This window comes from Poecilia reticulata, linkage group LG16, assembly GCF_000633615.1.
Source record: "Poecilia reticulata strain Guanapo linkage group LG16, Guppy_female_1.0+MT, whole genome shotgun sequence".
NCBI classification, from domain to species: Eukaryota; Metazoa; Chordata; class Actinopteri; order Cyprinodontiformes; family Poeciliidae; genus Poecilia; species Poecilia reticulata.
Genome location: NC_024346.1, coordinates 3,237,805 through 3,265,598, shown reverse-complemented (window position 1 = coordinate 3,265,598; position 27,794 = coordinate 3,237,805). Strand labels below are relative to the sequence as shown.

Below are 27,794 nucleotides of genomic sequence, written 5' to 3'. Positions count from 1 at the left end.
TCTGAAGACCTTTTCATAATTCCAAAAGAAAAGAAATAGGCCTTTAAAGTTTCTTAGACTAAAGGGTTTTCATCACAGACAAAGTAAACACTCCAAAATGTAAGTCCAGTTAAAGCCAAGCTTATAGTAGTCACTCATTTTGTCCTACTTCTTCCTAGAGCAAAGCAAGTAACTGAAACAAGCTTGGTAATGTGTCATTTGTTTTCTTCGACTAAACCACAGATAGAAATCAACAGGAACTATGAAAACACCTGACAAGTGATTCTGAAAGCCTTTCAAACATCACAGTCTGTCATCACAAAGTCGAAAGTTGTTATCTAACTTTTCTCCACCGACTGGCAGATAAATCTGAATCTTAGCCATTTGCTAAAGATGTTTAGCTTGGAGAGGATATCAGATCTCAGATCTATAATCTGATTGGCTTCTGAAGTTATTTTTCTGTTTTAAATCACCAAACACAAACTTGATGTTGAACTTATTATTTGAAAACTCTGCAGCTGCAATGTTGTTAAATACTGATAAGAGTAACCCACAATTCTTTCCACCTTCTTTCATATCCATCATCGTGATGTAGCAACCAGTCGCCCAGAGTGATAGACTCAGTCACTATCAGGCATGGGCATCAGTGGCTGTGAAACTCCATCCAACTAGTCAGACATGTTAACAGCACAGCGAGCATGAAGTCATGGCACCTAAAAATACAACACTGCATCCTGCCACCATCAGTCTCTACAGAGAAAAACATGTCATACGCATTTGCATACTGTTGCACGAACAAATTTGTTACACTTCCAACAAAGTTTGTTTTTTTTTTTTTTCCCCAAAGTGGATATATTTTGAGAACTGAAACTGACCAATCAGAACAGGAGGTTTTGGTCTGCATTTTAAAGGAATGTGTAAGCAAATAGAGGGACCATCATTAGAACATTAACAGGCCTCTCACACTATTGCCTTTGTGCAATGTGTTTCTATGACCTAAGAAGATAACGATCTAAATTCTCCAAACCATCGCCTTTCTACACATATGAAACTGGATCTTCAGCTAAGCCCGACTGTCAAGATTTCTGGACATGTTGAAACATTTAATAGCTACAGTTAAAGCTTCATGTCACAAAGGACAAGAGTACAACAGTTGTTGGCCAATATGTTCCAAGTGTTATAAACTTACTTAGCCAGTAGGACAGAGTCTCCCAGCAGCAGATCATCACACTGCACACAAATTACGTTGCTTGAAATGTTGAAGGTGATGGTAGCACAGACAGAAAGAAAAGAAAAAAAGAAAATCAGCATTTAGCGAAACCCATTTTGCCATTGAAAATGTTATCAATATTATTGCCATTGTAAGATTTTCTAATATTGTGCAGCTCTAGCCTGAAAAGCCGACAGGAAACATAATTTATTCTGCACTTATCATCCAATTCTACATTATGCAGACACTTAACCAGCACTAATGAAGACTTTCCAACCACAGCATGTCAACTGGTTTGAGTCACCAAAATGAGACGATGTCTGGCCTTAGCTTCTGATTAATAAAGTCTCTAATTACTTGACACAAAATTCAAAGATTAAACTTAAATCAGTAATAGGAGTGTTTACAGAACTAACACCATTTCCTCATGCTTAGACCCACATCAACTTTTCAATACGCCAACATGAATGGAAAGGTAAGAAACTGTGTGAGAACCAATTACAAGATATTTTTTTCAAATTATTGGAAATAAAAGTAAAGCTAATCAACAGTAGGAAAATATGAATGCTAAAATTCTGTGCCTGAATAAAACTCTCATGCAAGAACAGATGGAGTGCGAGTTGTTCTATTAATTTCCAAACACACATGCATGGAGTCAGAACTGCATAACACCTCAATACGAAAGCATAAGACATTGTGCAACTTCCAAGAGGTTGAAAAGGATTGAGATTCTTCCACCTCCTCCTACCACTTCTTCTTCTCTCCCTGGAAGCTTTCCCAACTCTGAGTAATTGCTATTGTACAACAGAAGAGGAACGAGGATGAATAAGCAGCCTCCCTCTCACAGCCCCGTCCCTTCATTTCCAAATAGTCTTTCTTCACATTAGCTTGTGGCTATCTTAATGAGCCCTGCAGCAGATGGTCCCATAACAACACCACAGCTGTGTAACTGTAAAATGATGCCACGCCCCAGTAGGAAGAGGTTCATGTGCATTAAAATATTCAAATGAGGCTGTAACCTCTGAGATTCACTAAAAGTTGATAAAAGGTGTAGGAGGAATTTTATTGGGGAAGGCCAGAATGATGAGTAGAGATGGGCACGATAAGGACGAATGCAGGGATTTCAGATTAGAGAAAAGCAGGGAAGAGTTGGAGTGTAGAAAAGACAGGAGAAGAAGAAGTTAGTGAGATGTCAGAGGCTCGGGTGTAGAGTTTCAGCTCCTGGCTCTGCTGCTTGCTATTTCAGCTGTGCCAAAACACCGGCCAGAAGCCCCTGCTCTCACGCCATCGTAGCCCCGTAAGCATGGCGGCAATGACACATGTTCTGACCATAAAAGTGACAACTGAAAATCACCCAATTTTCATCACAAACACCCACTCAAAATGTGCACAAATATACCCTACAATGTGATTGGCAAAACATAAACACACACAAAATACTGAGATAAATCACAGTTTCTGTCCATATCTAATCTACACCACATGGTTATTTTACAAGACTTTTGTTTTCAAAAATCTCTGTGGTCACCGAGTCAATCCCGCGTCATTTATCAGCGATGATCGTCATAAATTTTGGCACCACAGAGATGTAGCTGAGCCAGCATTACAATGGGAGAAACAAGGCAAGCGTGGAAGCCAAAAAAAGTAAGTCAGTAATTACTGAGCTGCGTCAAGGACGACGACATCTGAAGGAATGTGGTGCCGCTGCTGCTGAAATGTGTTGGAATTCCAACAAGGGAAAAGGTTCCAGCAGTGACGTTCATTACTTATGCATGCTTCTTGATGTCTTTCAGCATGCAAGAAGAAATAAAGAGTTACAATGTATAATAAATCAAGTTATTATAACCACAGACATCAAAGCCAGCAGTGTGAGTGTGCTTTAGTTCTCTTCTTTTCTTTCCTCTCTTTCTGGGTAATAAGAATTTAACAATCCGGTAGTTGCTGTGACACGGCATAAGTGAGACATAGTGAAAGTTAAAGTACAGGTATACTGTAAGTCAGCAAAAGACTTTCCACTTATTGAGGTTTTATGAATAACAATAAATGTGTCAGAGGTGGAGTACTCCCAAATTTTAAAGTAAGGAAACTTGTATAAAACTTCCTTTTAAAGATGTTTTTGTGGTGTGTTGTAGGCGAGCAACATTTCTTGATCCAGCTCCTAACTGCTATATTCTTCTCACTTCCCTCTTTTTTCCTATTGCATGGCAGTGTTTTCAGAGGTCTCTGGCAACAACACAAGGCAGACCTCCTATGAAACCTACAGAGTGTAGATTGCAGTTTGAGTCATTGAACACTGGAACCTTAATCTAAGCTGAATATAATGCTGTCGATTCAGATTCTCAGTAATCCTCCTGGTATCTGCAGCTCTTACTGGATTTCCACTGATGTCAGTAACCTTGTAGTCCAGCTGGGTTACAAAATACAGAATTTGTGGTTATGAAATGTTTCACATACATGTGATGCAGTGTCCACTGCTATTACACATATCAAAAGTAGGCCAGGTTATGCATTTCTAATAAACCTCAAGAGGATAGAGCGATGTGGAAGGTCTTAACCATTAGATTCTGCAATCAGTTGCTAAGCTGAAAAGTATTGTTTCCATGTATTGCTCATCAGGAAAACAATAATACAAGATGTTATTGCCACACAGTTATATCAAGACTGACAGAAGCAGATGATACTACAGTGATCATTCATTGGCATCCCTGGTAAAAATGCAGAAATATAACATTATAAATTGAGAAAGATTCGTCCTCCAAAATGTTTTGGGTGCAAGTTGCATTTTACCTAGATGGATGCAATGGGTCTTGATCTAAGAGCAAAGGCCTTTAATACCACCACATACCCACTGCAATGTCCATTTAGTTGGCTTTTTCTAAGGTAACCTTTGGTTGGTAAAGATTATTCTAAAAGATTTAATGTGGAAAGAGTGTAGTAGTAAAAGAGTTCCAATGACACAAAGGAAGTAAGATCCATCAGTGAAACATCATAAAAACTCAGATGAATGTATTAGGAACTGCAGATTCAAGAAGATTTTAGGATCTATCATCAAAATACATTTTACATGCCATCTGTGTTTTATTTGCTCATCTCTTCCCATATTGCAGAGAAAACGGGGTCAGATTTCCATCTCGGTTCCAAAGCTGGTCTTTCCACTAAATTCTTCTTAGGCAACTGGATATATTTAGTGCTGAATAAGATATTTTTAGGATAAAACAAATCAACAGAGGGATTTACCACTCTGATTCGTTTGACTTTATTTATACATCAGTTCTGGTTTTATGTAACAAATCTTTGGAGTATGCTAGACACAGACAAAGAGGACAAACCTGTGTATTGCTCAATTTTTAGCAGCTACCATTTATTCCACCTTTAAATCATCACCAAAATCTGTCATTTTTGTTCAGTCTAGATGGGAAGGTGAGCATTCACAACGGCCTGCCACGGAGTCCTGTGACCTTTCAAAGTACAGCACAGTCTCTTTAAAGTTTAGGCCACCCTGCCCAGAATCCATCATTAAAGAACACAAAGGAGGAATTTTCTGCAGCTGTCTGTTTATGTGGCGCGTGAATGGAAAGTCTGTGGTAAACCACAGAGGGATGGATTCAAATTGAAGCTGGACTCACAGTCGGCAGAAGGAGCAAATTTTGGCAAACAAGAATTTGGGATCAAACGTTCTGCTTGAACTTGGCGGCTGTGCGCTGCTGTTGTGGTGTAAACGGAGACCAACAGTTGCCACTCAACCAGGCAGCCACAACAAAACAAGCATTTTCTTTGCGACATAACCTTCCAAGGTTTCAAATCACATTTCATTAGAAACACCACATAAACAATCTAAAAGCACAACTTGAAGTTAAACTGAGATATGAAATATGAGTCTTTGAAATCCTAACAAGGCACCTGACTCATAAATTATCTAGATAAAATCATGTTTTAAAACAAATGTCAATCTTTTCCATAAAATTTTCCTCTCAGCTCTGAGATTTGCATCCTGTCGTTGGTACGGACTGCATGCCAGTCCACAGCAGCAGATTGTCAAAGCAGATCTTGTACTGAAAGTTGGCACAGAATGTATAAGTGCGTTCATAAAGTTTCTTATTTTACATAGTTTTATTTTTTGGCCATTTGTGTGCCACTTAATGAAATAAAACTTTGAGGTTAATTACGTACGGACAATATTACATCCAAAGCCTGGTTTAAGGTTCTTCAGCAGTTCGGCACGGAGCTTATGGTGTTGCCCACACAAGTGACCCATGTCTGGAAGGTGTTGGAGGAGATGCGTCTGACCAATGAACCGACTGAATCTGAATGTTTCAGCACAGCTTTGCAAATGAGAAAAAGGTATATAGCTGCAGGCAGAGTACTGGTTGTTTAGCATTAAAAGTTAATACACTGACGGCCTGCTTGTTTCAAATGAAATTCACATTTAGGTAAAGTAGCTTGTTCTACATATACCGTCTTCACCAAGACAACCAAGAAACCTTGGTGCCATTTTGGACTCAAGCATACATTTTAACAACCTCGACGTCTGTTACAGAATATTCTCAGAATAAAGAGCTTCTTGCCAAAACCTACCTTTATTTTCAGTATGTTTAGTTATTGCAATGGTGTTTTTACCAGTTTCTGTAAAAAATTATTCATAGTCACTGAATCAGCCTAAAAGCTCTAATAGTTATGTGTAATTACTGAATCATATGTTTGTTTAATATTTATAAATTCTGAATTAACACTTGCTGATGTTTCAACTATTGCTGACCCTCTACCAAAATATTAGAAGTCAGTCAAATTAAGAGAAGAAAGAAGACAAATTATGATTTATTGCACCATCAATACCCAGAGGCTCTCATGAAGTTTAACTTTGTCAGATGGTAATTTCTGCCACATTAACAAAGGCATAACCAAAGCTTTTTGATGGCTCCCTTTCTAATGATTACAGTTTATTTAAAGAAACAAACTTAGTGACTCTCCCTGGAGACAGACATTACTCTTAAACACATCCTTTCATATAGAAGAAAGCATTTTATGCAAATAAAGCAACACAATGTCTTAATCAGTTCCCCTGAAGGCTTTTGGCTAAGGGGAAGATATTTTCAAATGACATTCTAAGAAGTAATTTGTGGCATTTCTTCTTAATTTTGTCACCAGTTTTATTTCTGAGCCCTCGATGTGACTGACTCTGCACATCAACAGATCACCTGTCAGACAAGCAGAGTGGGTGGAAAGAAAAGCTGCTGCAGTCTGGATTTTCCATTTAATTAAACTAAAAATTCTGCAAGCTGGTGAACTATTGTCATTTTAGGAGCTTGGTACAATGAGAAAAAGGTAAACAGGCAAAGTTTGCCCGATGGTTAAAATGAGACGGCACTACATACCTAGGTTGTTCTGAGTAAGGCATCATGCATGTTATATGACCTACACACATGAACAAAGGAAGATTTTTTTTTTCCTAATTTATAACTTAGATTTAAAAAATATATCCAGGTCTCATGTTAAGTTTGAATATTAGCTCACCAGCCATAAAACATCCATAAAGCAGCTAAGGTTCTCTTCTCAATTTGTATTTGCAGAAAAGCACAACGATAGATGCATAGACATTTTCAACATAAGAAAATCTACCTTTATATCAACATGTCACAAAAAGGACAGATTTGTATGCCTATGTTTGTGCTTTTGATTAGTGATAGTGATAGTTATGGTGAAATGAATACCAGTTGAATACTTTGCATCCTGGTTACTGCAGAATTTCTTCAAATGCCCAAAAATACTTTCTCAAACCAATTTAGTTCAAAATCCTATTAGAATCAGATGTATAGAAAGGTGTTATTTAATATTTATTTAAAGCCAGGCATATTTTGCACAAAAGAAAAGCAGAAGAATTAAAGTCAGGTCCAAATGAATGACTTGGTGGCAAAATTAAGGAATCAAAAACATAAAGAAGGTATTGATGGAGAAATTAAACTAATTAACTACAAATATTTGCACTTAAAATTTTCCTGTTTTTCTGATTTGATCAAATTTGAATGTTAGGAATCTTTAAATATTTACTGCACCATTCAAACTAAGAAAAAATTAGCAAATTATGAAAAGGTAATTTGGTAGTGTAATAATACTTTCTGTGTCTCACAATGATGCCACTATATTCATATGCTACCAATCCAGACATAAGACGTCATTTGATTTGGATGACATTCGGGTCTTGATTTGCATTTTTCACAGAAGCTCTAATTCAAGAGCCAATTCGAGAGATTAAGCAAATGACCAGGTTAACTTCAATAAAGGACAGTGTTGACCAGCAACGGGCAACACTGTCTCGTTTCCAGGTAAACAATGTTGACATTTTGTACATTTCATACTGGGATGCAAGTGTTTGACCGATTACAGAAAAACATCTGGTTTCGTGTTCATCCTTATTCTACTATTTTTTTTTATTTTGGATTCTTTTTACATTCAAAATTAAAAAATCGCGCAGTGCAGTGACTATCTGGTCATAATTATATTGTCCAGATACACCATACAGTTGTCATCAATGTAAACAATTACACCAATTTCTACAGTTAAAATGAATAAAAATGCACATTAGCTTTAACTATAGGTCAGCTTTATTATTATATTTTATTTATTGTTTTACAAATTGGCTAACTGTCCTCCTGACTGCAAAGCAGCAGCTGATGAGCTCATCCAAACCACAGGATGTCTAACACAAACAGATAAACCAAGAAAAAAACACCATCAAGCTGTTGGAGGCAGTCTTCATCCTGCACAAACATAATCAACATCCCTCTTCACAGTAGAAAAAAAAAACACTCAAGCTACCACTTCACAAAAACACACACAAGCCCCCGTCTTCCTAAAAGTGGGTGTACATCACCTCCTCAAGCTTTGAACAGAGGATCCCCCTCCATATCTTCTTCTCTTCTCATCATTTGCTCATTAGCCTAATTGGTGTTTAACCTGTTGATCAGCACCTTATGAGCGCTGAATCAGGAGCTTCATGAAATACAGGAATCAGATCTGGGTAAGAGAACAGGTTTTGGTTTTTTGCTTTACATCCATAACAGCAAAACTGCACTGCCAAATCCTGTTGACCCAGCTAGGTGAGCACAAAAAAACAAATCATATTTACAGCTGGCTATCACAGCTGGGTATGACTGATGGCTGTTTCCATTATCAATAATTTACTGTTTTCCCAGACAGCATTAAAAGGTCAACAAAATGCTATTAATCAGGAAAATGCCCAGGATTTGCTCCAACAGGTGGATGAAAACATCTGGTAGTGTTGTCTGTGATGATGTGGAAGCCAAGATAAAGAAAATGGATTAAAGGACTTTCCAGCCTCCTGACTGCATGTTTGGATCCATTTTCAGCAAGGCTGTAGTGAAGGTACATTTAAGGTTGATGCGAGTCAGGGTCACGCTCAAAATAAAGAGAAACTCTGACAGATGCTCTGGCCTGACGAGGTGATATTTTAACAAAATGATCAGAGGCACATGTAGTGCTTTACACTCTATTTGTGAGCTGGCTCAGTCTGAATGAATATAATAGAGAGAGGTATGTAATAACTATCTTACGTTGCTAATAGTACACGGAGTTGGAGAGTTAGGGAACAGCAAATGGCTAAAATCTGAATATCTGAGACCGCCTCCAAAACTTGTCTATTTTACAGTTTCTCTCAGTTGCTTTGGTGCATTTCTCAGAACAGGATTAAAAATAAATAAATAAAACATACAAGATTTGAGTATTTTGAGGGGTTTTGCCACCATGTGTAACCATAGCAACAAGGTTATTTTAGAACAAAGAGGAGCTGATTAACATCTCAAAATATCAAGTCATAGGTGAACGACGGCCTCAAATCTCAGACAAGTTGAAAAGGAGGCGTCATGGATGCAGAGCACGACCAAAGAGACAAGAAGGAAGTTCAGTCCATCTCTCCCATTGATCATAATGGTTAAGGATCATTAACCCGACTCCAAAGTCTCTCTGCCCAGTTTTTCCCAGTGATTTAAACGGAAGTGGCAAAAGCAAATGAGTTGGATTAGCAGTGCTGCTACCAGAGAACCTGCCTGCCCACAAAATCACCATCCACATCAACATATTGAAGATATGAGTCATGATATTCAATTTCCCTTTCGGATAAAAAACTTTTTTATTTTTCATTATCTATTTTTGTTAGATGCTAATGGCCTTTTTCCATTTTTCTGACTCTAGGTAGACAGGAGGAAGCAGATGGAACAGTGAAAGACATGAAGCAAATGTACAGAGGTCGGGAATCAAACCCAGGTCAACCACGACCAGGACTCTAGGCTCTTCCGTACGGGTCGGCCGCTCCATCAACTGCACCACACAATACTCCAGGACAAAATAAAAATTTAACTGCAGTGGTATGGTGTAAATTTACAATGTTTACAAGTGGGATAATTACCAAGAAGCTGGTCGCTGGTCAGGGCCAATAAAGCTAAAATATGTCAAATCTGGTCACTCATTTAAACACCAGTTAATAAGAGTCACTCAACAGAAATTCTGTATTTTTTGTCTTTTTACTCTAGTAGGAACATTTTCCAGTTAAGCTACTACTGCTGGTACTACTCCTACCCACGTTATGTCTGACTGCGTTTTGGAGTTTTGACCACTGATGACAGCAAACAGTGAGTCATGTGTCTTTAGTCAACAAGCTTTGCTTTGTTTGCTTCTAATTTGGGGCAATGAAAGTAAAGAAAAAGCCAAATCCAGGAATGTAAAACAGTGAACTTTTCACCAGTAGAGGTGAAAGTCTTGCCAGGTGCAGCTCCCAGCGTGCTGCATGGAGCTGGTCTGGCCGCGAACACAGAAGGGAGGCCATTTGGAAATCACAGCAGGGGGAGCGAGGATTGTGAGGTGAGGCTTTCTGCAGCTACTTCTCGCATTAAAAAACTGATGTCCCCCTCTTTGTACAGAAACACCTTTAGCTTTGAGTTCCATTAGTGGAGAGGGAGCGAGGACATTTCTTCCCTGTTTCACTGTGTCAGGGTAAAGTGTTACCCTGCAATGATTGAATCATAGCCATAACAGCAGAAGGTAGAGGCCTGCTGTGTTGCTGAGTTCTTCCTGTTCTCCTCGCTCAGCGTGGGAACAGCCACGGACAAAAATCTGCCCTGGAATCAGCACACAAAAAGAGGCCATGAAAGCAACACAAGCAGAGCAGGTAGTAATTGCTCCTTTCTGCTGCTTCTCCTTTCCATTCATTTAAGCGTGGCTTGTGGTGCGAGACTTTCAGTTTGACGGCAGACAAGGGGGCATGCTTGTCTAACCCGACATACAAGAAAGGTTTCTGCGCCGTTGTGGGATGAGTGCACGGTTCAGCTGCAAGGGAACGCGCAGAGAAACACATCTCCGACACTGATGCTGTGGTATTGGACATGGCTAAGGTTGAGCTGAAAAGGTAAACAGGTAAATCAATGAGGTGGCAGGTGACTCACCCTCCGCAACATGGAAGCTGCATTAACAACTCACCTCTATTCAGAGCAGACACTCTCCATCTTCTCTTTTAATTTTCGTCTCGTTTTTATTTTGGGGGTACAGAAACATAAAACACTTTACATGCACAGATCGCTGCAATTATTAAACCTCTTCAACATCCAGAATGACCAACAAACACATTAATTAGTACATATGAGACCTCAATTAGTGCTCAGAGCTCCACATTATACGAGCTTAACAGTCTTCTTGACTAATGGAGAGCTCTGGAATATATGCCAAGGACCAAATTTATGAAGCTTTATTTGCTCATGAGTTCAGCTCTGATTAATGGAGGGCAGTCTGAACACTGACGACATTACCGAGTGGTGGGATTTGATATGTTTTAAGCAACGACTATGCTCATTCCAACTCTACTTTTGAGATTTAAATGACCTTTCCTCTTTGAGCTATTGGGTCATTTTTCAGACCCTCCTGGGAAATTATGGACCAGAGTTTCTGATGAGGATTACATCTGCCAGCTCTGAGGGAACTCTGTTGTGAGAAGGCAATAATCGACTCATTTCAGTTTAAAGTGCAAAAGCTAAAAAAGATTGTACGATTGGGAATGGTGTAGATTTTATGATGTAGTTTCCGTGTAACCAAACATTTACAGGAAACACTAACCGGTGGAGTTTTAAACTAACCAATCCTTTTTAAAACCTGTACACCCACTCGCCTGTGGTGGCGCTCCACCAAAAACCACTGAATGAAACAACATGAAAACCTCTGAAGAAGATACTGAGTACAACTTACTGTGTCACAAAGTGTAAATAAAAATGGGGTGGTGTCAGATTTTAGCGTTTGTAGGATTTCTCTTTGGAAAAAGACATTTCTCCATATAGCGCCAGACTAAGTGCTTGTTTTGGTTGTATTTACCCAGAATGCCCTGCACTATAGTCCGCTACCTTCTTTTGAAGTGGTCTGCAGAGCGCTTGCATCCGCATATGCATTCAAACCGCACCATAGTTCACTTCAACAGATCTAAAACCTTGCTCTGAAGCAGACGATAGTTCACTCTTTTGGTCCGCATCAGAGTTTGATTACACATTCATACCTCACCAAATGAACCAGACATCCTAACAAACTACAGCTTGATTAAAGCAGATCAAACAGGGTTGGTGTGAATGACCCAAAATGTCTAAGCAGCTCCATTTTGCTGTTATAAATTAAAATACTTTAAAGATTTGAAGTAAAAAATAAAAAAATGGGCCTTTCCTCTCCACTAAAGAAAAGGAAAGCAAACTGACATTGATCAGAATATCCTGAGATTTTACAGGAAAATGACAGTTATTAAATAAGAATTAATCAGCAGAACAATCATCCATCTTTATCTGCAGTCTCCAACACCTGATTCCAACTGCACTCCACCGAGATTACTGGGGACCACACAGGTGTGTGTTCAGATACGCTCTCTCACTTGGACATGCCAGTGACAGACCCTGACCATTTCTAATGCGTTCAGAGCGCAACGACTGACTGCCTGTCTTTGAAATTCAGCAGGAAGCAGCACCGGGAGGAAGTGATTACACTTATTTAAATTAGTGTTTTGACTGAAGTCACCTGGCAGCTACAAACCCAGCTAGATTTCTCCATAAAAACTTGATTTTCAGAATTTAATTTCAAGATTATTTTCAAGAGAAAACAGTCTCCTTATGAGCTGCCCTCCATGGAGCTTTACTTCATCAATAAAAAGCGGAGTACAGCTTTCCTGCGGTCATGCTTCTCAGAGACACAAAAGTCCATTACTCAAGCTGAGCCTATAAGTTATCTTGAGCTTAAGCCCTCTTTCACTGAACAAGTCCAGCTACAATATTTAGTTCAATATGTGGTTGGTGACACTGTGTGAGTAAATGCTTTAAGGGGAAGAGCCCTACAGAGATTTAGATCCTCGCTACTGCAGGAACACGATGTAAAGAGAGGTATCAGACTGTACACCTTATGTGCACCATCAGCTTTCTGTCCATTCCGCCAAGATGCACAAGATATTCCCGGTTTAATCCGAAGGAGAACACGACGGTCGTGTAGGATTTTTAAAACTTGAGAAGTGGGTCAGTATAAATGAGCATCAGAGAGGAAGGACTCTTCGCCCAGTTTCACATGGAAAGAAAAGAGGAGATAAAAGAGCAGCAGGGGGTCAGCACTCCCATTAGCTTTGGCATCTTGTCAGAAACAGCAGAGAGAACGCTGGTTTATCAGACACAATCCAGATTGTGCTCATACCTCTGACAAAAGGGGATCCATGGGTGGGTGTTGTAATCCTCCTACTCCAGACTTTCTTAGTTAATTGTCATTTTTATGCCTTTACTGATACAATTACTGTAGAAGGTGTTGAGGATTTACTTGCGCAACTATTGTGTTTTAACTAGGTGCTACACTCAATGGGACTCGTGCAGGTTGTTTGGATGTTTATGAGGATGAGTGTTAAAATGCTGACAGCTTCAAAAATGGGTCAAAGGGCCCAGCAGGTTTCAGTTTGTTTTATTTTGAACTCAAAATGAAAGGAAAACACGAGAGACGACAGATGATTTGACATCAGCAAGTTCAGATATATGGATTAAGTTCTGACACCGTCTTGAAGATCTCACTTCAGAAGCTCTGATCTGGTACTCCCCGGACTGAAGTTTTCTCTTTGCTTCAAACTGTTTGGATAGAACAGGCTTATCTTCATATGAAAGTCTGAATGTGTAATTCTTGTGTAAATATTAAACAGGTTTACCTTATTTGCCTTTCTGGAGTGCAGTGATTTAACGTGAGAAAGTTATGACCCATCTCTCATTTAGTATTTGGATTAGATGTCACTTCACCTGTGTTTTTTTTTTTTTTTTTTTGTGGAGAACTTTAAAATTAAACAATGCTGGGGCCTTTTTTACATGACAAACTTGAACTTCACGCTCTGTCCAGCAGTAAAAAAAGTTGTAAATTCAAGGAGTTTTAGGGAAAACTTCAACTTCTTTCTGCAGAACTTCTTCAGCTGCAGGAAAGCCTGCAGCCAAATCTGTAGCAATCTGTTATTGAATATAAACCTACTGATTTGCTTCCCTGTATCCCGACCATCAAAACATTTTGAAAAGTTGTATCAGGTATGGGTTGTGGGATTGTATCTAAGGTCATCGCACTGGTCAGTACAGCCAAAAAACAGCACGTACTTCTTTATGGTATGGCTCAATTTATGATTTGGTCAGCTGACATGTTTAAAAAGAATAAAAGTTTTATCAAAGAAGATCACCAGTCTTAATTTCAAGTCTTAGTGACCATATTTATACCAGCAATCCTAATTTATTTTGCTTTAGTTCAACTGAAGAATGAAACTATGTAAAACAGAAGAACTTTATGAAAAATTTGGCCAAATTAAGGCACTGTTTGTGTGTGCAAATAATACGTGGGAAATAAACAGATGTACATAAGCTGCCAAGTTCCAGGTTACATGATGTAACCAATATGCTAGTTGGCACATGACATCATGGTATATGTATTTTTAAAGACTTTATTCAAAGTTGCCAACTTTTCCTCAAGCCTTCCTTCATTTTTTCACCATCATTCTTCCCATATAAATCTTTCTCCAAATACGGAAAATGCCTGAACTCAAAGCTAAACACCTATTATCCACAAGAGTGCTTTTTGATTGGTGGTTCTTGGAGTGTACCAAATTTCTGCAATGTTTGCATGTCAACATCTACAGATTATACAACATAACAGTCGTGTAGAATAACCGATCAATCTGATCTCAAATACCTCATCTAAAGACAAGTTCATGCTGAGAAATTATTGGTTGTTTTAGAGTATATATGTTGTTGCAAAACAAATGTAGGACAATTGTCAAGCATAGGAATAGGAAATTATAAATTTATTTCAATGACTGCATGTTTTTCCTGACAGTCTAATGGTGCTTTCACACCAGTCCTGTTTAGTCTGCTACAATCAAGCTTGTGTCTGTTAGATTGGTTTGTTTTGGTGAGATGTGAATTCACAATCAAACTCTGATGCAGACCAAAAAAAAAAAAAATCTAAACTGTGGTCCATCTAACAACCTAGGTCTCGGTTTGGTAGAAGTGAATTCTGGAGTGGTTTGAATGCATCTGATCTGGAAACCGCTCCAAAAGCGGGAAGGGTATTCTGGGTAAATTCTGGGTAAATTCTGGGTAAATTCAAACCAAACACTCGAGTCAAGTCTAGTGCAAGAAAGAGAAGTGGCTTATCGTCTTTTACCAAAGTCAAAAGATAAATTCTACAACTGCCAAAATTTGAGGGAATTCCATTTTTGTTTACATGTGTGAGGAGGAAGTTGAGCGCAGTGTCTTCTTCAGAGGTTTTCACAATGTTCCCTCCAGTATTTACTGGTGCAGTGCCGCCACAGCCGAAGCAGGGTACAGGTTTGTTTGAAACAGTGCAGTGAGAAAGTACACCGCACCAACTGAGAATGCAATCATTTTGGACCCCAATTGAACCGAGTCACCGGAGAATCAGATGTGAAAACACCCTAAATCTGAGGTCGACCTCTTATAAACAAGCAACGTCAGACGTTTCCTGGGAAAATCCTGCACTCTCTTCTCTGAATTTAGTCAATTTTGCTCAGCCATGAGCAATTCTTCAGCTGCCTTATTTTGCTCATTGTTCACTATATCTTCTCAACCGCCAATTCTAATAATGAGTTCATGAAGGACCAAAACTTAGAGTACATTCATGCGTATCTGTTGGCTCTGTCTGACGTGATTCTGCAACTTATATTGTACAGTGTATCATGAGTTCCTAGAAGGATTGCATCACATTGAGCTTGCACAGTGTGATATATTCAAGACCAGTATGATTTTTGAACTCCTACGACGTGCGTCAGGCTTGTAGAACAAGTCTAGGACATCAAACAGGAAATATTTTATTGTTCATTTAAGGAACTCGCAGCAAACATAAACCCATACTTTATATGTTTAAATGCCAAAAGCTTTAACCACAGCAAAATAATCAAAAACTTTTCTGGTCAAACACATTTCACCATTTGGAAATATCAATCTGACATGTAGGTCAGACAAAAAAAGACAAAAATTGAGCTCATCCGAAATTGGGTATTATCTTGTGAGCAGCTTTTTAATTATGGAGCCATTTGTTGTTTTCCATTATGCATAAAACACTTTCTAGCAACCTGAACTTCACCCGCATGTTTAGATGGAAAACTCATCTCATCCTTGTGCTGCACTGGATAATGATGTAATAGATAACTGTCCCTCCAGCCTGCCTGCCTCCTGACATGCAAGACTCTAGAGGCATTTTCCTCATTGTCTCCCTGCCTCTAATCCCAGTCACCTGTCTCTCTGAGATGCTGGAGGAAGGAAAAACGGACAGGATGTGCTTTTCTCACAGAGAGAAAACTCGATGCTGACTTGATGGGGGGTGGAAGGAGGCGTTGGGCTTAGGTGGCGAGAGGGTTTGGCTTTATTTGGAGTTATTGATGCCATCAATACAAGCAAATTCCACAAGTAAAATGGTTTCCGGGTTTAAGAAGTAAATTGGAAGTTTGATGGCACTCTCTCCCGGGAGAGGAGAGAAGCAATTACGCACAGCAATGAGAGCACAATTATCGGAAATGGGCTCATGAAAGAGACACAAAATAGTTCAGCAGTTTAAAATATGACAAAGGGCATTTCTTGTGGGTTTTGACAGTAAATAAACACTATTTAAACAGTTACTATGTTTCCACCCCCTCAAGGTAAAAAAAAAATTGCTTTCTTCGCGTTTTGTCAGCTCACTTTCTCCACAGGAGAGTAAATCTGTCATTTAACGCGTAAACGGAATTCATTGCGCGATAAAAAAATTTTTTTTAAAAAAGTTCCCAATAAGGTAGCCTGAATGCGTTTTTCTCCGCGATGAAATCCATTTGTAGAAATGAAGAGGAATCGCGTCAGAACCAAGCTGACACTCGTCGTAAATCGTTTCTGACAGCTCCTAATGGAGTGTTATTGCTGTCACGCACAGCGCGCAACCCCACCGGCTGTAGCCGGAGACACGGCGCTTCACGAGCGGTCTGCAGAAGTGAAAGGTCCGGGGGAAGCAGTGGGGAGAAATCTGGCGTTAACTCAAAGCAACACCGAGGTTTGAGGCGTAAAGAGGATTTACAACCTCAGTTCTGGACGGTTTACAAACTCCGGGACAAATATGCACATAGCTCCACAGAAACAACACCAGAACCAGCTCAGCGCCTGGGTACGCAGTTGTCAGAACTGCCCGAGCAAAGCACAGGAAGACGCAAATGTGAAATGCAGACACAAGCTGTTGAGAAGAGACTTACCCTAGCAGTGTATCCACATCTGTTTGATAAGACTGGATGTTCGGAGCTCACACTTCGCTGCATTCAAAGCCTGGAGATGATTTTTAATGAAGACGAACAGTAACTCTCCGCCGACTGCGGTGGCCACCAATCAAAATATTTCTTCCTACTTGATGTGCAATGTAACTATTTAGTTATGGCAAATGGTGCCTAATCTGTCCTGAGTGGCATTGCTCGCATGACTGACAGAGACGCGCAGCCAATAAGCGCCAGCTGGCTGCGCCGCTTTGACCAATCGCGTCGTGAGCGTGGAGTCAGTGGAAGGTGAGCAGAGAAGTAGGAAGAGCTGCTGGCGACATCATGTGTTCGCAGTTTATATCCATCCGCTTGTCATGTTTTGAGAGCAAGGACTTCACTTTCGCTACTTCTTCTTCAGAAATTCGCAGGAAGCCAGAGTCAATGAAGCCCACTTGATTTATACAAACACCCCAACCACTACGGGCTGCAGATATTTAGTCTGCACAGCTGTATATAGGTCGCTTTACTGGTACGTTTGCCAAATAAAGCAGATTGAGTGATAAAAATCACTAACACTGGATTCTGTTACGAAAATTTCTGCCATTATTATGTGCCTTCCCCGTTGTTACTTTTATATCCCACATGCTGAAAATAAGTGATACAATGTTAACGTCTAATTGCCAAAGTGTCCACTGTTATACGAAGTGAGAACGGGCGAGAGTCTGCCGTCCTATTTTCGCTGCTCGCGGCGGAAGAACACCGTGTTTACAGTGAGGAGTAACAAGGACGTCATTGTGACAGGCGCGTGTGACATCTTGAGAGTAGCAACACCTGGACAAAAGTTGCTATTACTGGAGGCAGAAAACCTCAGCTAATATCTCCTTTTAACAGGTTTAGTATCTCTACTTTAAACCGCATGTGTGTTATGTGTCTGCGTCACGTTACGTCAGCGTAGTAATGTTTTGGCTTTAAAAGTAATAAGGCTTGATATAGATCAGCTTTAAAAATTAAAAAGTGTAAAAACAGTGCAGATACTTGAGAAATTAAAGCATCAAAATAAATCGCTTTGTTTTACTTTTTTTAAATAGGGAAGATAAATGTAGAAATAAAGGGGGGAGGGGGGGAATGGAAAAACTTCACAGAAAAAGTTTTAAAAGTAATCTTAAAATCAACCTAAGGTTCCTCACAGAGCTAGATAGCGTTGAAGTAGTTTTGTTATTTTATTCCCGAAAGCAATAAATAAAAACATATATTAAGAAACACTTATATTGAAAATGTAAAGATAAAAAATTAAAAATAAAAAGTACTCCGTGAAAAACAATGTTTTTAAAAATAATATTCAGTTAATATTAAGTTAACAAGAACACATGTAAGACTAATGTACAAAAAAATAATCAAAGAAATAAAAAAAAATTATGTATAGTTAAAGGCTAATAGGAAACTTGTAAGAAATTAAAAAAGATCAATTCTCTGCTACAGTTTAAAGAGGAATTAAATATTGTTTTCTTTATTTATGAAAATAAAAAACAACTCTCTGAAAATAAAATGAATTTAAAAAAAGGAAAACAGTAAAAAAATATATATATATATATATTAATACTATTTTAATTTATTTAGTTTGACTGCATTTTGTGTAAACTTTTAAAACTACTTTCACTGAGCTAAATTAATCTGAAATGTTATTCCAATATAACAATAAAAGCATGTCTCTGTAGTGCAGTGGTGTGTCAGTCACAGCTGTTTTGTACGGAAACTGACCCGAGGTCAAACCTAAAAGGGAAGTCAAATGCAACTCAAGTGGCACTGGGGGAAGGTTGTAAAAGCACAGAACATGGTCACTTTTTTGTCAGTTCTATTAAAGACATGTACTGTTTGTACAAGAATGCCCTTTAAATACACTGTGTGAAAAAACTATCAAATGCACCAAAATATTGCATATAACATTTGTCATCTGCTTGCTCATGGTGAGCCAACAGATGCACAGCTGCTTTCTCAAACCTTTTCTACAAATAAAAAACAATATGTTCTATTAAGATTTTAAACAATACATAGTTGTCAAAATCTCATAAAAATCTGAACTGTGTGGCCTGCATTTGCATTAAGTCCGAGTCATGGTTTTTAATGGACAACATTGCTCAAAGCCCAGAGCACCATTAGTTCTGGCAGTGCCATAATCTCAATGGGAAAAAAGTTGTCTCAGCTGGACCCAAATCAGATTTCTATTGCTTACTGTGATCTGTTTTAAGTTAAGTGGGGACAGTGATGGCTTTAGAAGTTTCTTATAGAACATTCATATAAAACAGCATTGCAAAGACCAGGGAACACCACATGCAGTCTTTGGAGAAGCTTAATCAAGGTTAGGTTATAACACAATACGTCAAGCTTTGAACTCGTCACAGAGTTGTTCAATCCATCATCTGAAAGTTCAATCTTCAGTCTATCACTCAGATTGAAGATTCTGTCAAAAGGAAAACTATTGACGCTCCACAAATCTGACCTTTTTAGAAAAATAGCAAACAAACAGCTATTTCTGAAAGAAAGCCATACGAGTTTGTCTTGACTCACTCAGGCAGGGAACACAGCAAGCAAGTGGGAGAATATTAACAAATTAGACCGAACTTCAGAAACTGAACTTCTTCATGTTGTGCTGATGATCAATGCTTTAAGAAAACCAGTTAGAGGCTGAAAAAGACTTGAATCTGGAGGTGGACATTCACCTTCCAAGAGGACAATGACCCTAAACATACAGTCATGATACAAAGAAATGGTTTAGGAGAAAGCATATTCATGAGTTTAAATGGCTCAGTCAAAGTCCAGAGAATCTGTGGCAAGCCTTGAAAATTGCCATTTAAAGATGCTAACCAATCAAAATTTGAGCTATTATGCAAGAATTTTTGGCTTTCACTTTCCAAATGTGCAAAAATACATAGAAATACCCCAAAAGGCCCACAGTTGTAATTGCAGTAAAAGTTGGTCCTTAACAGGGTCGTGGGGGCACAAAACAATTGTGCACTACACTTCCCTTCCATTTCACAATTTTACACTACATTGCATAGGCTCATCACATAAAATATCATTTAAATAAATTCAAGTAAGTGATTTTAATGTGACATTAAAAAAAACTCATGGGGTGTGAATACTTTTGCAGGAGTTTGTTACGGAAGACTAATACAGAATGTTCAAAGAAATAAAAAATAAATAAATWGTCATGTTCTCCAGAATTAAAACATGTGATGTGATAACAGCAGAACACAGCAGGGAGCAGACAGCTAACTCCATTCACAGTCTGCAATGTGAAGCTTTTTCTGTGCAGAGGGTCTGTGGAAATCAGCTCTCTCATTTGTTATCATCTCAGTAACTGTCTACTATAAAAACTGAGAAGAGGACAGATATGTTTTCTCAGTTTGAGAATCAACTCTACTTCTAATCTGATTATTGTGTCTGCGAACACAACGTAGTCCGTCTTATCTGATTTGCTGATCAAGCAGCAGCCAAACCAAAGTAGTGAATTAACTGGTAGTACTAGTAATAATGGTGAGAAAAGCTCAGAGACAGGGGGGGGAGTGATGGCGAGAGATTACACCGTGTTTTCTGCTTTACATAAGAAGCTTATACCGTTGGGTTTTTCTGTGGAGAATTGCAGCAGTAAGATGGGTGCCCTGCTGTTCTCCTCTGCTACAGCTGGTTTGTCAGGGGGTCAGCCACTCAGCCAGGGGTCAGGGAAATGCCACGGGAAAAATGACAGCAAACAATCTCAGACACATCACAAACTGGAGGGAAGATAGAGAACGCAGCGGTAACACAAACTCACGGGAGCAAACCTAAGGAAATCCTAATTGCAATTCATTAAAATGAAATTATATAGTCTACCTTTATTATTGTAAGGAGATAAGTTGATTCACCTTTACCCTCAAAATAACACACCGCAGAGGTTTCACTCACTACAATCAATAACAGTTTGCTGCCCCCTGTTGAAACTAAAGCCTCCTATGGCTCAGTGAACAGCAGTTAATGATATATATTATTACTTCAGGTCTTAATTAAATCTCTAAGCTGATTAAGCAGAAACAAGCCTACTTAATTGCATTGCTGATAAAATATTATTTTTTATTATGTGCTGTGTGTTTTGATAAGATGAAGTGTAAAGTCAGAGCAAGACCCAGAGGGTTGATTAATTTGGCCTTTCAGAAAGATTGGATGTTGGGGGATTAATAAAGAGCACGCTGCTTCAGTATTACCTGTCATAATGTTCACACCGATACTTCTCCATACTCTCCTTTGGTCGAGGTCTATATATAAAGCTGATGCAAAGCAGTTTATATAGGAAGTACAGTATTTAGCTTTCAGACTTTTCATGTAATAGAGTTTCCGTTGTATTCATTAAAGAAAAGTATACATGAATATACTGAAAGTTGTATCACTAATGCATATATTGATATACAGGTCTGAATTCACATCAATAAAACAGTAAATACAAAAAAGAAAAACTGTCAAACAGCATAAAAATGAAAATAAAGTATCTCAAAAAGTATTCATACTGTTTAAACTCACTAATGTGACAGATTGACAGAAAGTAGTGTAGTTTAAGTCACGTTTATTTGTATACCACATTTCAGCAACAACGCCGTTCAAGGTGCTTCATAAAAACAACTTACAGTCATCAATCACATTGTTACAAATAAATCTGGAAAGAATGGATTTGGATTTGTAGAACCATCTTTTGCAGCCATCAGTCATTTTAGGGGTTTTGTCAGCAACCAATCAGTGGTCGCTATTTGTCCCGAAGTACACGCCCCCTATCTGGAGGAACTGAACCTCCGTCAACATTGCTGGATTCACCTCTAACACAATGTGGTCATAAAGAATTGGAGGAAAATAATAGGAAATCATGGTCCAGCGTTGCCAATGAGGAACATGCAAATCCAACAGCTGCTACCCAGAGGGCAGAATGCAATTTATTACATTTCCAAAACCCAAACAGAGTCTGGCATAATAAAAGAATTTGATCAAGGCCTGCAGACCTCATGTCCAGTTCAATAAAATTGTGATCATTGGCAACAACCACAAAGGAAAAAGGTAGTAAACATCCCTTGTTTTTTCTTTTTGTTGTTTTTTTTTGTCATAAAGACACCTATTGATAGTCAAATCAAAGATCAATAAGTGAAGGTAGTTATGATAATTGCAAAGGTAGGTCTATGGCAGCATGAAAACATGTGTGTGGTATTTACATTTAAGCATCTTTTTATGTTAATTGTTATTTTTAAGCATTTTTGAAGACAAATTTTCACAAGTAGGTATTGTTTAAGTAATTTCTCACCCATTTTGTACATGCAAAATGCGTCCGACAGCTTTCATCCTCACATTTAATGAGACATTGTGCCCCTCATTCTTCCTCTGGCTGCGAAAAAACGTGAGCTTTAGTTGATTTTTCCGTTGTTTCCTGCAAATAACCTCACAAATCCGATGTACGACTCGTTGGACAATTTTCTTGCCTTTCGTCTTTGCCTCAGTTTTTGCTGATAAGGCAAAAATGACTCAAAAATGTGTCTGGTAACGCATTGAGTTCCACTGTCTCTGCCATTATAGCATTCTTTATTTGTCAGAAGTTCGCTCTACTTCCGCATGGGGGCGGACCCGGCGTTGTGTCAATTAGGGTGATGATTGGTTACATCGGATTGTATGGCATTTTGGGGTTTCACAATAAAGGAGGCTCAATACGTGCATTTGAGAAACATAAACTCTGAAATCTGAAAATTGTGTATCATTTCTTCCTCCCTTACAATTATCCCTTTTTGTTGACCTATTATATATCCATCCATCCATCCATTTTCTTACACCCTTGTCCCTCAGTGGGGTCGGGAGGGACCTATCCATATAAAATTCCAATTAAGTATATTGTTGTCCATAGTTTTAGCTTTGCAAAATGTGAATTAGATTAGGGGGCATGAATACTTTTCCAGCTCTTCTTCTTGGACATATGAAAACTGCCCAGGTAGACCATATCTATCTAGTATTTCAACTTGCTGTAAGAACTGTAAGAAGCTTAAATTGTGTCATAAAATACCATATAACAAACAACTCACTGTTAATGGTTTAAAAGTGGGAAAAAAATGAGTCCTTCATATTACATCAGTTACTATTATGAATATTTCTGAGAGTTACTGCATATTGGGCCCGCAGTTCCAAACATCACATCACAGCAAAATTATAATGCAGATGAAAGTAAATTGTAAACTAGCAGGTCAATTAGGCCACAGTGAGTGACAGTCAGTGTTGCGAGATCAGTTGTGTATGTGATTCTGTTGGCTTCGTGAGGCCATGACCTCCAGCATGGAGCACTGGAGCATGATTCTCAACCAGAAAAGGTGGATTGCCTCTACTGGGTTTGGTGTTAGTTTCTTCACATTAAAACACAGAGCAAACTGGTCTGTGAAAGCGTACTGACTGAGTGCTCAGGCTGCAGAGTGCATCATGCTGTTAATTTTGCTAATGGGAACTCATTTAGCATTGTGGCTTAACTAACTGCCTCTATTAATGACCTTCAGTTCTAAATGTTCGTTCTATTTTTGCACTGAGGTTGTGTACTTAAGCTAATGCTTTTCCTGCTATTTTATTGCTATTGTTTCATTTTTTTATGCAAAGTGAGAACAACAATAAAATCAGTTTACAGTCTTAAAATAAGGTCAACATGTTAGTGGCACAAAAAGAAAAGAAAAAAACAAAACTGACTGTATTTGATCCCAATTAATTAGCTAAGGCATTTTGTTCTGATGAAGGTTTCATAAAGTAATTTTTGATTAGTTTGAAGGGATTCAGTTAAAGAATTTCTGTTTGAGGCCATTTTAATCTCCACAGAGCTGATGTCTAACTCTGCAGACCCCTGAACTGGCGCTGTTGTTTATTCACACTTCCATCTCCGCTGCTGTCACAGCAAACCAAAGACTGTTTAGTTTTGAGAGATTTTGCAAACGCAGAAGAATAAACTTAGCATAGATGTAAAAACAACAACAGAGGCGCCTGTCTTATTTGCGTAACCTGCTCTCAGTCTGAAGCTCCACCTTCACATCCCTTCTGTCTCTTTTTAGCTCTTATCTCTTTCTTATTTCCTCTCTCTGTCATTCCTCATCTCTCTTTATCTTTAACTAGTTTCACCTCTCACATTCTTCCTGTTTCCTGTTCTGGTCTGCACCTAATCTTCTACCTTCTTTGTTTATTTTCCTCCTTACTTTCTCCTTTTTGTCTTGTTTGCCAGATGATCAGGTTTTTATTTGCAGTGGGTCTTTTTCAGATTATAAAGTTTGACATATTTTAATATTTCTTATCTTTACAGTGCTTTGCATAAACATTAAAACTGTTTTAGCTTGTTTTATTTTCTTATGTTACACATTACAAAGTTACAAACCTCAATGTTTTTTATGCAATTTTTGTGATAGACCAACACAGCATATTGCAGAATTGTGAGCATGAGGAAAACTTAGTGTTTAATGTTGATTTACAACTAAAAATCTGAAAATTGTGGCATTCATTTAAACTGAGCCCTATTTATTCTGATGCCTCTCAAGAAAATCCAGAAGTTACTTATTTACTAAATTATTGCTTTTTCTTTCTGCATGAACTATTTTCCAAATGACCTTATCAGGGACTGCAAGAACAGCCAACCTTCATATCACTTTTAGACAACTGGAGAAATAGCATTTACTAAAAAGATGCCAAAATACACAATGCAACCCAATGAGGACCAAGTCGCTGACCTCTGTCCACTGCTGAAAGCACCAGCGATGGGCACATCAGCCTTCTTCCCTCAGGATGTGCTGAGGGAAGAAGGCTGATTTGCATTGGAAGTGGGATGCTTTTGTGCAATGTACCTCTGGAAAACCTTGAGTCATACTCCCAGGACACACCGCCAGACTAATTTGGACAATGGGAGAAAGCAAGAGTACCCAGAAATAACACGCAGATGTACAGGAAGAAAAAATAAAAACTTTGCAAGGATTCACACAAAGGACCTTTCAAATGTGCCACTGTGACTCCCTACGCAAAGGATAGATTGTTGTTTTTTTCTCTCTAAAAGATGAGGTTTGTACAGGAACCTTCTGTGAGGAGGGTTCATCTGAGGACATGGCTTTATTTCTATGACCAGAATGGGCAGTAAAGTCATAAAGCTTTCTCAGCATTTCTGGATTTTTCATTGGCTCCAGTTTGAGTTGAGGGGTTCATATCAATTACAACATTAATGACAGCTTCATTTTGGTTAGCAGCTGGGTGCAACTATTTCATGCACGCCTCTAAAGTATCCCTTCCAGCTCAGCCTTTATTGAATTTATTGAGGTGCTGCTTTGAGATGATTCAAATTCACAGCAGGCACTCGTTCAGTTTTAAGACAGCGTTCGTGCAGCTTATCTCATCCCTTCTGATTTGTCCTTTCTTGCAGATTGTTTCCCTTCTCTTTTGTGTGTGGGTGAACATCACTCTCTCCACAGTGACCCATTGCTCCACTTCCTCAGCATCCCACTGGCTGCTTAGCAACGCTCAGTGTCCATGGCAACAGATCCAACAAACACCCCCGCACCTCCTATGCCTGCGACCCTTAATTAGGGCTAAAGTGTGCAAATCAGGAGGGAAGAGTCATGTAGTCAGGGAGGCCCAGGAGGAGCCTGAGTGCAGAGGTTCGAACCCAACAGGTTTTGTTGCTGATGCCTGCTAACTCATCAGAGATGTGGCAGTTTGTATCAGAGGGAGCTCAGACATGGTGAGGAGGTCAAACATCAAAACAGAAACGGGAGGACAGGAACAGCTGCGAAGCAACATGCAGCAGCTGATTGTGTTCGTTGGCTTTGTTTCTGGAGCAGATTGCTTCAGGTTTTATAACGAAGTGAGAAAAATAAATGACCACATTTCCACATGATGGATAGAGAAATCTGAATCAAAGGGGAAAAAAAGTGAAACAGCTTCATGATGCTCACAACTTGTGCTCCAATTAGTTTTACAGTTTCGCATCTGGTCAGCTGGGGCCATCTCATTACTTCTTTTAACACCGCTTCAGAAACTTCTCAGCGTAGACTCATGGGAACTCGTAACCTTGGTATCTTTGTTCTTAAAGAACAGACGGACATATGACTGAGTCTGTGCAGCAATGAAGCACAGAATCAGAGTCTTTAAGACATTCAACTGTGTCCACACACACTTTCTTTCAAAGGTCATCACCAAGACTTTTAAATCCATCCACAGCAGGTCTGTTCATTCTTAAAGGATTCTTTATATACCGTGACATATAGATGGTTGTAAAACATTACATACATTTCAAACTTTACCATGTTTTAGAATAACGAAAATCAATACATCCTGATGGGATTTTGTTTGATAGACAAACTCAAAGCCATGTAGTTTCTTGTTTAAATACAAATAAAAAAATAATTAAACTGAAATGTTCATTTCCTTTCCTTAGTCAATGTGAAACTACTGTTTGCTGAAATTACAGCAGAAAATCTTTTGGGGTGTGTTTTTTACCAGTTAGATTGGATAGAAAGAAAATGTGAACATCAGTGTTGAAGCCCTGCCACAAATTCTCATTTGGTTGTGTTTTTGGACTTTGACTGGGCCATTTCAACATTTCATGGTGGAAACCTGCATCACAGTCTCAAACATTCTACAGCCACTAACGACATTTTTTCCAGATTCTTCTTGTTTTAGCTCCACTCACCTTCCAGTTGCCTCTGACCAACTTTAAAGAGCCAGATGAAGGAAAACATCCACACAGCATGATGCTGCCTGCCACTATTTTGTCTAATGGCAGGGTATTCATATCCCCCACTCATGCAAGTTTAAGTTTATTGTTACAAATGCGACAATACATATTGAACAAAATATTCTACCAGCAAACTTGAGGAGTTTCACAGATCGGTCCAGAGGGGGGCCAGTCATTGTGACCAGGGAGAGGAGAAGTGGGGCGAGAACACATCTCTGCAGTCCTGAATGTACTTTAGCTGTCCATGTTGTTAACTGAAAGACAAGTGAAACATTTAGTGAAAAATGAGATCTACAGAGACAGGATTATCTAACTAAAGAACTCTACTCACAATATACCACAACTGATGGAAACCAAAACTCATAATCATAAATATTAGATAGAAAATGTAATTTCAGCTGTCATACTGTCTATTTGTGTCAAACAAACATTTCATACAAAGCAATAAGCTTACAGCGACACTGCAGTCTGTTTGATCTTTGTAAGCAAACTGATCTGATATTAAAGCTTATGCATTCATGTTTGGTGATCTCATGCTGCCAGAATCGCTGCACATCATCAAAGAGACATGAGAAATAATACAGGTGGTTCATTTTACCACCATGTGTTCAGAACTGGATGTCATGATAGACAATTCAAGAGTTTTTAATATGGACTAAATATGTTGTTATTGGTATTCTTTATGTTTTGGAATGGAGTGCTGTTTTTACTGTGACTGAAGAAGAAATGAACTCAGTTAAAAATCAAAAACGATACTCGAGAAATATATGGTGTATAAACGTAGTAGTAATGTTTTAATGATATTACAAAAAGTGCTTGTATTTATGTATTAGCACGCTGCAGCATATTCATGTCGATGAAGATGTGGTGTAGTAAGACGACAGAGCCACGAGAGGGCAACGTACAATTAAAAATAGGATGAACTGGTAGAAAAATCTTACACCCAGCAGGGGGCAGTATATGTCTGCTGTAAATTCTCTCTGCTTGACCAAACTAACTGGAGAAACCCATCACTATTCTTCAGAAAGAATTTCCATCAGTTAATCATTACACTTTAGGTTAACAAAGAAATATGAAAAAGATAAAAATGGCCA

The 27,794-nt window shown here is 38.7% G+C and overlaps 1 protein-coding gene across 11 annotated transcripts in view; it reads right to left on the bottom strand.

Moving 5' to 3' along the window:
- The window catches only part of mef2d (myocyte enhancer factor 2d), a 108,278-nt gene extending 91,076 nt beyond the window's left edge, over positions 1-17,202 (bottom strand). For 2 of the 11 annotated variants that reach the window (XM_017309566.1, XM_017309567.1), the window contains exon 1: positions 16,959-17,191. The gene's annotated coding sequence lies outside the window, so the exon portion shown is untranslated. Of the gene's footprint in view, positions 1-1,168; positions 1,229-16,958 lie in introns of all 11 variants that reach the window. The other 9 variants (XM_017309561.1, XM_017309560.1, XM_017309562.1 and 6 more) reach the window with 9 other exon arrangements.
- Positions 17,203-27,794: the final 10,592 nt, after the last annotated feature.